A 9,915-nucleotide genomic window follows, 5' to 3' on the forward strand; every position below is an offset into this window, starting at 1 on the left:
TTGTCCTCACCATCATCAAGTTCCCTCTCATTGGTGAATACCGAAGAGAAGTATTCATTGAGGACCTCGCTCACTTCAACAGCCTCCAGGCACATATTCCCATCTTTATCTCTAATCCTTTCTACCTTCAGTCCTGTCATACTTCTGTTCTTCACATAATTGAAGAATGCCTTGGGGTTTTCCTTTACCCTACTCACCAAGGCCTTCTCATGTCCCCTTCTTGCTCTCCTCAGCCCCTTATAAGTTCCTTTCTTGCTACCCTATATTCCTCAATAGACCCATCTGATCCTTGCTTCCTAAACCTCATGTATGCTGCCTTCTTCCACCTGACTAGATTTTCCACCTCACTTGTCACCCATGGTTCCTTCACCCTATCATTCTTTATCTTCCTCACCGGGACAAATTTATCCCTAACATCCCGCAAGAGATCCCTAAACGTCAACCACATGTCCATAGTACATTTCCTTGCAAAAACATCATCCCAATTCACACCTGCAAGTTCTAGCCTTTTAGCCTCATAATTTGCCCTTCCCCAATTAAAAATTTTCCTGTCCTCTCTGATTCTATCTTTTTCCATGATAATGCTAAAGGCCAGGGAGCAGTGGTCACTGTCCCCCAGATGCTCACCCACTGAGAGATCCGTGACCTGACCCGGTTCGTTACCTAATACTTGTTGCATTGAAGTACATGCTCTTTAGCCCTTCTGCCTTAGTACCTTTACACCCTTTATGCTGCTTCTCTTTCCTCAAAGCCTCTTTATATGTTGGATCTGGCTTTACTCCATGCACTTCTTCCACTGCTCTGTTGCTCCAGGTCCCATCCCCCTTGCAATTAGTTTAAACCCTCCTGAACTATGCTAGCAAACCTACCGGAAAGGATGTTGCTCCCCCTTGAGTTCAGGTGCAACCCATCCAATCTGTACAGGCCCCACCTTCCCCAGAATCTCTTCAAAGAATTCCAACGGTTCTGTCAGGCAGGATTTTCCTGGAAGGAAACCATGTTGACTTTGTCCTATCTTGTCCTGTGTCACCAAGTACTCCATAACCTCATCCTTAACAATTGATTCTGACTTCTTCCCAGCCACTGAGGTCAAGCTAACTGGTTTATAATTTCCTTTCTGCTGCTTTCCTCCTTTCTTAAAGACTGGAGTGACATTTGCAATTTTCTAATCCTTTGGCACCATGCCAGAGTCCAATGATTTCTGAATGATCATTTCTAATTCCACCACAATCTGTAAAGCTACCTCTTTCAGAACCCTAGGATGCAGTTCATCTGGTCCATGTGATATATGTACCTTTAGGTCTTTCAACTTTTTGAGCACCTTCTCCCTTTTAACAGTAAGTGCATCCACTTCTCTTCCTTCACATACTATAACATCAGGTACACTGCTGATGTCTTCCACAGTGAAGACTGATGCAAAATACTCATTCTATTCAGCAGCCATCTCTTTGTCTCCTGTTATAAAGGAACAGCAATTATAATTGGTGACTTCAATCTACATATAGATTGGGTGAACCAAATTGGTAAGGGTGCTGGGGAAGAGGATTTCTTGGAATGTATGCGGGATGGTTTTCTGAACCAACATGTCGAGGAACCAACTAGAGAGCAGGCCATTCTAGACTGGGTATTGAGCAATGAGGAAGGGTTAGTTAGCAATCTTGTCGTGCGAGGCCCCTTGGGTAAGAGTGACCATAATATGGTGGAATTCTTCATTAAGCTGGAGAGTGATATAGTTAATTCAGAAACAAAGGTTCTGAACTTAAAGAAGGGTAACTTTGAAGGTATGAGACGTGAATTAGCTAAGATAGACTGGCAAATGATACTTAAACGGTTGACGGTGGATATGCAATGGCAAGCATTTAAAGATCTCATGGATGAACTGCAACAATTGTTCATCCCAGTTTGGCAAAAGACTAAACCAGGGACGGTAGTGCACCCATGACTGACAAGGGAAATTAGGGATAGTATCAATTCCAAAGAAGAAACATACAAATTAGCCAGAAAAAGCGGCACATCTGAGGACTGGGAGAAATTCAGAGTCCAGCAGAGGAGGACAAAGGGCTTAATTAGGAAAGGGAAAAAAGATTATGAGAGAAAGCTGGCAGGGAACATAAAAACTGACTGTAAAAGCTTTTATAGATATGTGAAAAGAAAAAGATTGGTGAAGACAAATATCGGTCCCTTACAGGTGAATTGATCATGGGGAACAAGGACATGGCAGACCAATTGAATAACTACTTTGGTTCTGTCTTCACTAAGGAGGACATAAGTAATCTTCTGGAAATAGTAGGGGACCGAGGGTCTAGTGAGATGGAGGAACTGAGGGAAATACATGTTAGTAGGGAAGTGGTGTTAGGTAAATTGAAGGGATTAAAGGCAGATAAATCCCCAGGGCCAGATGGTCTGCATCCTAGAGTGCTTAAGGAAGTAGCCCAAGAAATAGTGGATGCATTAGTGATAATTTTTCAAAACTCTTTAGATTCTGGATTAGTTCCTGAGGATTGGAGGGTGGCTAATGTAACCCGGCTTTTTAAAAAAGGAGGGAGAGAGAAACCGGGGAATTATAGACCGGTAAGCCTGACATTGGAGGTGGGGAAAATGCTAGAGTTATTTATCAAAGATGTGATAACAGCACATTTGGAAAGCGGTGAAATCATCGGACAAAGTCAGCATGGATTTGTGAAAGGAAAATAATATCTGACATATCTCATAGAATTTTTTGAGGATGTAACTAGCAGGGTGGATAGGGGAGAACCAGCGGATGTGGTATATTTGGATTTTCAAAAGGCTTTTGACAAGGTCCCACACAGGAGTTTAGTGTGCAAACTTAAAGCACATGGTATTGGGGGTATGGTATTGATGTGGATAGAGAGTTGGTTGGCAGACAGGAAACAAAGAGTGGGAATAAACGGAACTTTTCAGAATGGCAGGCAGTGAACAGTGGGGTACCGCAAGGCTCAGTGCTGGGACCCCAGTTGTTTACAATATATATTAATGACTTAGATGAGGGAATTAAATGCAGCATCTCCAAGTTTGCGGATGACATGAAGCTGGGTGGCAGTGTTAGCTGTGAGGAGGATGCTAAGAGGATGCAGGGTGACTTGGATAGGTTGGGTGAGTGGGCAAATTCATGCAGATGCAATTTAATGTGGATAAATGTGAGGTTATCCACTTTGGTGGCAAGAACAGGAAAACAGATTATTATCTGAATGGTGGCCGATTCGGAAAAGGGGAGGTGCAACGCGACCTGGGTGTCATTGTACACCAGTCATTGAAAGTGGGCATGCAGGTACAGCAGGCGGTGAAAAAGGCGAATAGTATGCTGGCATTCATAGCAAGAGGATTCGAGTACAGGAGCAGGGAGGTACTACTGCAGTTGTACAAGGCCTTGGTGAGACCACACCTGGAGTATTGTGTGCAGTTTTGTTCCCCTAATCTGAGGAAAGACATTCTTGCCATAGAGGGAGTACAAAGAAGGTTCGCCAGATTGATTCCTGAGATGGCAGGACTTTCATATGATGAAAAGCTGGATCGACTAGGCTTATACTCGCTGGAATTTAGAAGATTGAGGGGGGATCTTATTGAAACATATAAAATTCTAAAGGGATTGGACAGGCTAGATGCAGGAAGATTGTTCCTGATGTTGGGAAGTCAAGAAAGAGGGGTCACAGTTTGAGGATAAAGGGGAAGCCTTTTAGGACCGAGATGAGGAAAAACTTCTTCACTCAGAGAGTGGTGAATCTGTGGAATTCTCTGCCACAGGAAACAGTTGAGGCCAGTTCATTGGCTGTATTTAAGAGGGAGTTAGATATGGCCCTTGTGGCTAAAGGGATCAGGGGGTACGGAGAGAAGGCAGGTACAGGGTTCTGAGTTGGATGATCAGCCATGATCGTACTGAATGGAGGTGCAGACTTGGAGGGCCAAATGGCCTACTCCTGCACCTATTTTCTATGTTTCTATTATTTCTCCTGCCTCATTTTCTAGTGGTCCTATATCCACTCTCATTTCTCTTTTATGTTTAACATACTTGAAAAAAAACCTTTACTATCCACTTTGATATTATTTGCTAGCTTCCTTCCATATTTCATCTTTTCCCTTCTAATGATTTTTTTAGTTGCTCTCTGTAGGTTTTTAAACCTTCCCAATCCTCTATCTTCCCACTAATTTTTGTTTTGTATGCCCTTTCTTTTGCTTTTACGATGTCTATGACTTCCCTTGTCAGCCATGGTTGTACTATTTTACCTTTTGAGTATTTCATCATTTTTGTAATACATGTGTCCTGAACCTTCCTCAATTCCTCCAGAAATGCATGCCGTTGCTGCTCTGCTGTCATCCCTGCCAGTAGCTCCTTCCAATTTACTTTGGCCAACTCCTCTCTCACACCATTGTAATTTCCTTTATTCCACTGAAATACTGCTACATCAGACTGTACTTTCTCCCTATCAAATTTGAAGTTGAACTCAATCATATTGTGATCACTGGTTCCTCAGGGTTCTTTTACCTTAAGCCCCCTAATTGCCTCCGGTTCATTACATAACACCCAATCCAGTATAGCTGATCCCCTAGTAGGCTCAACGACAAACTGCTCTAAAAAGCTATCTCTCAGGCATTCAACAACCTCACTCTCTTGAGATCCATTACCAACCTAATTTTCCCAATCGACCTGCATGTTAAAATCTCCCATGACTTCCATGACATTGCCCTTTTGACTCGCTCTTTCCTGTTGTAACCTGTGGTCCACCTCTCAGCCACTATTAGGAGGTCTGTATATAACTGCCATCAACATCCTTTTACCCTTGCAGTTTCTTAACTCAACCCACAAGGATTAAACATCTTCCGATCCTATGTCACATCTTTCTACTGATTTGATGCCATTCTTTACCAGTAGAGCCACACCACTCCCTTTGCCTACCTTCCTATCTCTCCGATATAATGTGTAACCTTGCACATTCAGCTCCCAACTACAACCATCCTTTAGCCACGATTCAGTGATGGCCATAACATCATACCTGGCAATCTGTACTATTGCAACAAGACCATCTACCTTATTTATTAGACTACACACATTTAGATACAACATTTTGAGTACCATATTTGCTGTCCTTTCTGATTCTGCATCCCTAATGATCTGATACTCAGCTAGTTGGCTGCAACCACGTCGCATCACCTGCCTGCCCTTCCTGACAGTCTGACTCACGCTATCTTTACTTTTTTTACCATCCGTCCTATCCTGAGTCCCTTCACTTCGGTTCCCACCCCCCTGCCAAGTTAGTTTAAACCGTTCCCAGCAGCTCTAACAAACCTGCCCACAAGAAGAATATTGATCCCCCTCATGTTCAGGTGCAACCCGTCACTTTTGAACAGGTTATACCTCCCCCAGAAGAGATCCCAATGATCCAAGAACCTGAAGCCCTGCTCCCTGCACCAACTTCTCAGCCACACATTTATCTGCCAAATCATCCTGTTTCCACCCTCACTGGTGCGTGGCACAGGCAGCAATCCAGAAATTACTACCCGGGAGGTCCTACTTCTCAGCTTTCTACCTCACTCTCTAAATTATCTTCTCAGGACCTCATTGCTTTTCCTTCCTATGTCATTGCTACCAATATGATCCCCCTCCCTCTCTAAAATGTTGTGGACACGATCTGAGACATCCCTGACTCCGGCACCTGGGAGGCAACATACCATCCGGGTGTCCCATTCATGTCCACAGAATCTCCTGTCTGTTCCCTCACTACTGTGTCCCCTATCACTACCACTCCCTTCTTCTCTCTCTCTCCCTTCTGCACCATGGACCCATGCTCAGTGCCTGTAACCTGGTTGCTGTGGCATTCTCCTGGGAGATCATCCCCCACAAAGGTATCCAAAGCAGTATACTTGTTTTTGAGGGGAATGGCCACAGGGTGCTCTGCTCTAACTGCCTATTTCCATCTCTCCTGACAGTCACCCAGCTGCTCGTCTCCTGTAACTTCGGGGTGACTACTTCCTTGTGACTTTGATCAATTATGTCCTCACTCTCCTGTACAAGCCAAAGGTCATCCAGTTGCTGCTCCAGATCCCTCACAAGCAGCTGCAGCCAGATGCACTTCACGCAGATGTATTTCCCTGGGAGACTCTGGGTCTCCTAGTTTTCCAACACCTGGCATGAAGAGCACACCAAAGCCATTTAAATGGTACAATAAGAGAGGGAAAAAAAATAAAAAGGAAACCTTAACAGATGCTTTCCGAGCCAAAGCCTGTTGCTTCTACTCTCACCACTGGCCTACTCCAAACAATGTTCACCCTGACAAAGGCCGCTCTGCTCATCCCTCTGTACTTTTATTTAGTTCGTAGAACTCTGTTGATACCACTGATAGGCCCCGTACAATGGGCAAATGCCCGTGAAGTGCTTTTTTAAAATAACTGCTGCCAACCGCCAACCTGCATGAAACACCTCTTGATAGAGCTCTGTTGACGCCGCTGATAGGCCCTGCACAATTTTGCCCAGTCACCAGCCTCTGCTTACTAGGAGTCTGACTACACATTGCCTCTGTTTGTTAACCAACTTCCTCATCTTTAGCACTATCACTTCGGTTCCAATCCCCCTGCCAAATTAGTTTATATCCTCCTGAACAACTCTAGCCAACCTGCCCACAATGCTATTGGACTCCCTTGGGTTCAGGTATAACCCAACCCTTTATTACAAGTCATACCTTCCCCAAAAGAGATCCAAATGATCAATAAATTTGACCCTTACCCCCTGCACAGTTCCTCAGCCACGCATTCACCTGACAAGTTATCTTGTTCTTATCCTCACTGGTATGTGGCACAGGCAGCAATCCAGAGATTACTACCCTGAACCTCATCTCTTTACATTTTATGTGCAAAATTACGTGAATAGCTTATGTCACACCACAATGTGATACGCACACAGATCACTTAAAATGAAGACAATACTAGACACGCATTATCTTCTAGGTCCATATTTTTCTTTTAATTGGTTTTTGAGTTTTGGAGTTACAAAGCGTAACAGGTGGGACCTGTGGAAGGGGTGGAGCCAGTAGCGGTAAGGTCGAGCATCGAGGACAGCTTGAAAAGCTCAGGAAGGCGGCATCCATCATTAAGGACCTCCATCACATAGGACTACCTCTTCTAGGTAGTACTGGAGCCTGAAAGCACATTTCAGGAACAGCTTCTTCCCCCCACCCCACAGTCAAATTTCTGACTGGACAATGAACCTATGGACAATACCTCACTATTTTTTGTTCTCTTTTCGCACTACTTATTTAATTTAATTAATTATTGTGCGTATTCAAGTATATTGTAGATTTTCCTAGTATGTATTGCAATGTACTGCTGCTGCAATACATCAAATCTCATGACATACAGTACTGTGCAATAGTCAGGTATATATATAGCTACAGCCTGCAACCTTTGAACAGTACAGTATACATCAATATGGAGCAGAGAGGTGGGAGCAAAGGATGGGGGTAATGGTGAGGGTGGAGCACTGTGGGAGGTGTTTGAGATCGGTGGTAGAGAAGTAGTATCCAGGGCAAGGGCTGGCGAGGGTGCAGACACATCAAGCCATGAGACATCAGGCAAGGTCATTTGATTCCAAACAGTTAGTTTATTGATTGCTATAGAATGTTTCTCTGTTGCTTCCCACTCCACCCCCCCCCCACCACCTTCCCCTTCCCATTCCCATTCTTGGTCCACGACATCAGAATCATGTTTATCATCACTCATATATGTGCCTAAGAATTTTACACAGAACTGTGTTCCAGTGATATTAAACCTGATTCTGAAGACAGACTTGTGGTGGGGGAGTGGGAGCAGGTTTATGGAAGGGACAGGACTTGTGGTGCAAGGATGGGAACTTATGTTGGGATGTGTAGGGGGAGGGACCGGAAAGACAGGACCCTCAGAAGGGGTGGGGCCTGCTGAAGGGAAGGTGCCTGTGGAAGCAATGATGCCTGCAGAAGAGGCGGGGTCTGTGGAAGTGTCAGGGATATGGAGGGAGTGGTGTCAATGGATGGGGCAGGACACACGGGAGGGATGGAGCTCGTGGGAACGATGGCCTTATGGGAGAGCCAAGCCATGTGGAAGGGGCGGGCCTGTACAAAGGGACTGGACAGTGGAAGGGAACTTGTGGAAGTGGTGAGGCCTGTCAAAGGAATTGGACCTTTGGAATGGGTAGTGACTGTGGAAGTGGTCTACAAATTACAAAGGGAGGTAGAAAATGCATGCCAAAAGGGCAACGTTGGTCATGGGGGATTTAAATATAGAAACATGGTAACATAGAAAACCTACAGCACAATACAGGCCCTTCAGCCCACGAAGCTGTGCCGACTATGTCCCTACCTTAGAAATTACTAGGCTTACCCATAGCCCTCTATTTTTCTAAGCTCCATGTACCTATCCAAAAGTCTCTTAAAAGACCCTATCATATCCGCCTCCACCACCGTTGCCGGCATCCCATTCCACGCACTCACCACTCTCTGAATAAAAAACATACCCCTGACATCTCTTCTGTACCTGCTCCCAGCACATTAAACCTGTGTCCTCCTGTGACAACCATTTCAGCCCTGGGAAAAAAGCCTCTGACCTCTAATTAGGGATAGTATCAATTCCAAAGAAGAAACATACAAATTAGCCAGAGAAAGTGGCTCACCTGAGGACTGGGAGAAATTCAGAGTTCAGCAGAGGAGGACAAAGGGCTTAATTAGGAAGGGGAAAAAAGATTATGAGAGAAAACTGGCAGGGAACATAAAAAATGACTGTAAAAGCTTTTATAGATATGTAAAAAGGAAAAGACTGGTAAAGACAAATGTAGGTCCCCTACAGACAGAAACAGGTGAATTGATTATGGGGAGCAAGGACATGGCAAACCAATTGAATAATTACTTTGGTTCTGTCTTCACTAAGGAGGACATAAATAATCTTCCAGAAATAGTAGGGGACAGAGGGCCCAGTGAGATGGAGGAACTGAGCGAAATACATGTTAGTAGGGAAGTGGTGTTAGGTAAATTGAAGGGATTGAAGGCAGATAAATCCCCAGGGCCAGATGGTCTGCATCCTAGAGTGCTTAAGGAAGTAGCCCAAGAAATAGTGGATACATTAGTGATAATTTTTCAAAACTCGTTAGATTCTGGACTAGTTCCTGAGGGTTGGAGGGTGGCTAATGTAACCCCACTTTTTAAAAAAGGAGGGAGAGAGAAACCGGGGAACTATAGACCGGTTAGCCTAACGTCGGTGGTGGGGAAACTGCTGGAGTCAGTTATCAAAGATGTGATAACAGCACATTTGGAAAGCGGTGAAATGATCGGACAAAGTCAGCATGGATTTGTGAAAGGAAAATCATGTCTGACGAATCTCATAGAATTTTTTGAGGATGTAACTAGTAGAGTGGATAGGGGAGAACCAGTGGATGTGGTATATTTGGATTTTCAAAAGGCTTTTGACAAGGTCCCACACAGGAGATTAGTGTGCAAACTTAAAGCACATGGTATTGGGGGTAAGGTATTGATGTGGATGGAGAATTGGTTAGCAGACAGGAAGCAAAGAGTGGGAATAAACGGGACCTTTTCAGAATGGCAGGCGGTGACTAGTGGGGTACCGCAAGGCTCAGTGCTGGGACCCCAGTTGTTTACAATATATATTAATGACTTGGATGAGGGAATTAAATGCAGCATCTCCAAGTTTGCGGATGACATGAAGCTGGGTGGCAGTGTTAGCTGTGAGGAGGATGCTAAGAGGATGCAGAGTGACTTGGAAAGGTTGGGTTGGTGGGCAAATTCATGGCAGATGCAATTTAATGTGGATAAATGTGAAGTTATCCACTTTGGTGGCAAAAATAGGAAAACAGATTATTATCTGAATGGTGGCCGATTAGGAAAAGGGGAGGTGCAACGAGACCTGGGTGTCATTATACAC

This window comes from Mobula hypostoma, chromosome 9 (assembly GCF_963921235.1).
Source record: "Mobula hypostoma chromosome 9, sMobHyp1.1, whole genome shotgun sequence".
NCBI lineage: Eukaryota > Metazoa > Chordata > Chondrichthyes > Myliobatiformes > Myliobatidae > Mobula > Mobula hypostoma.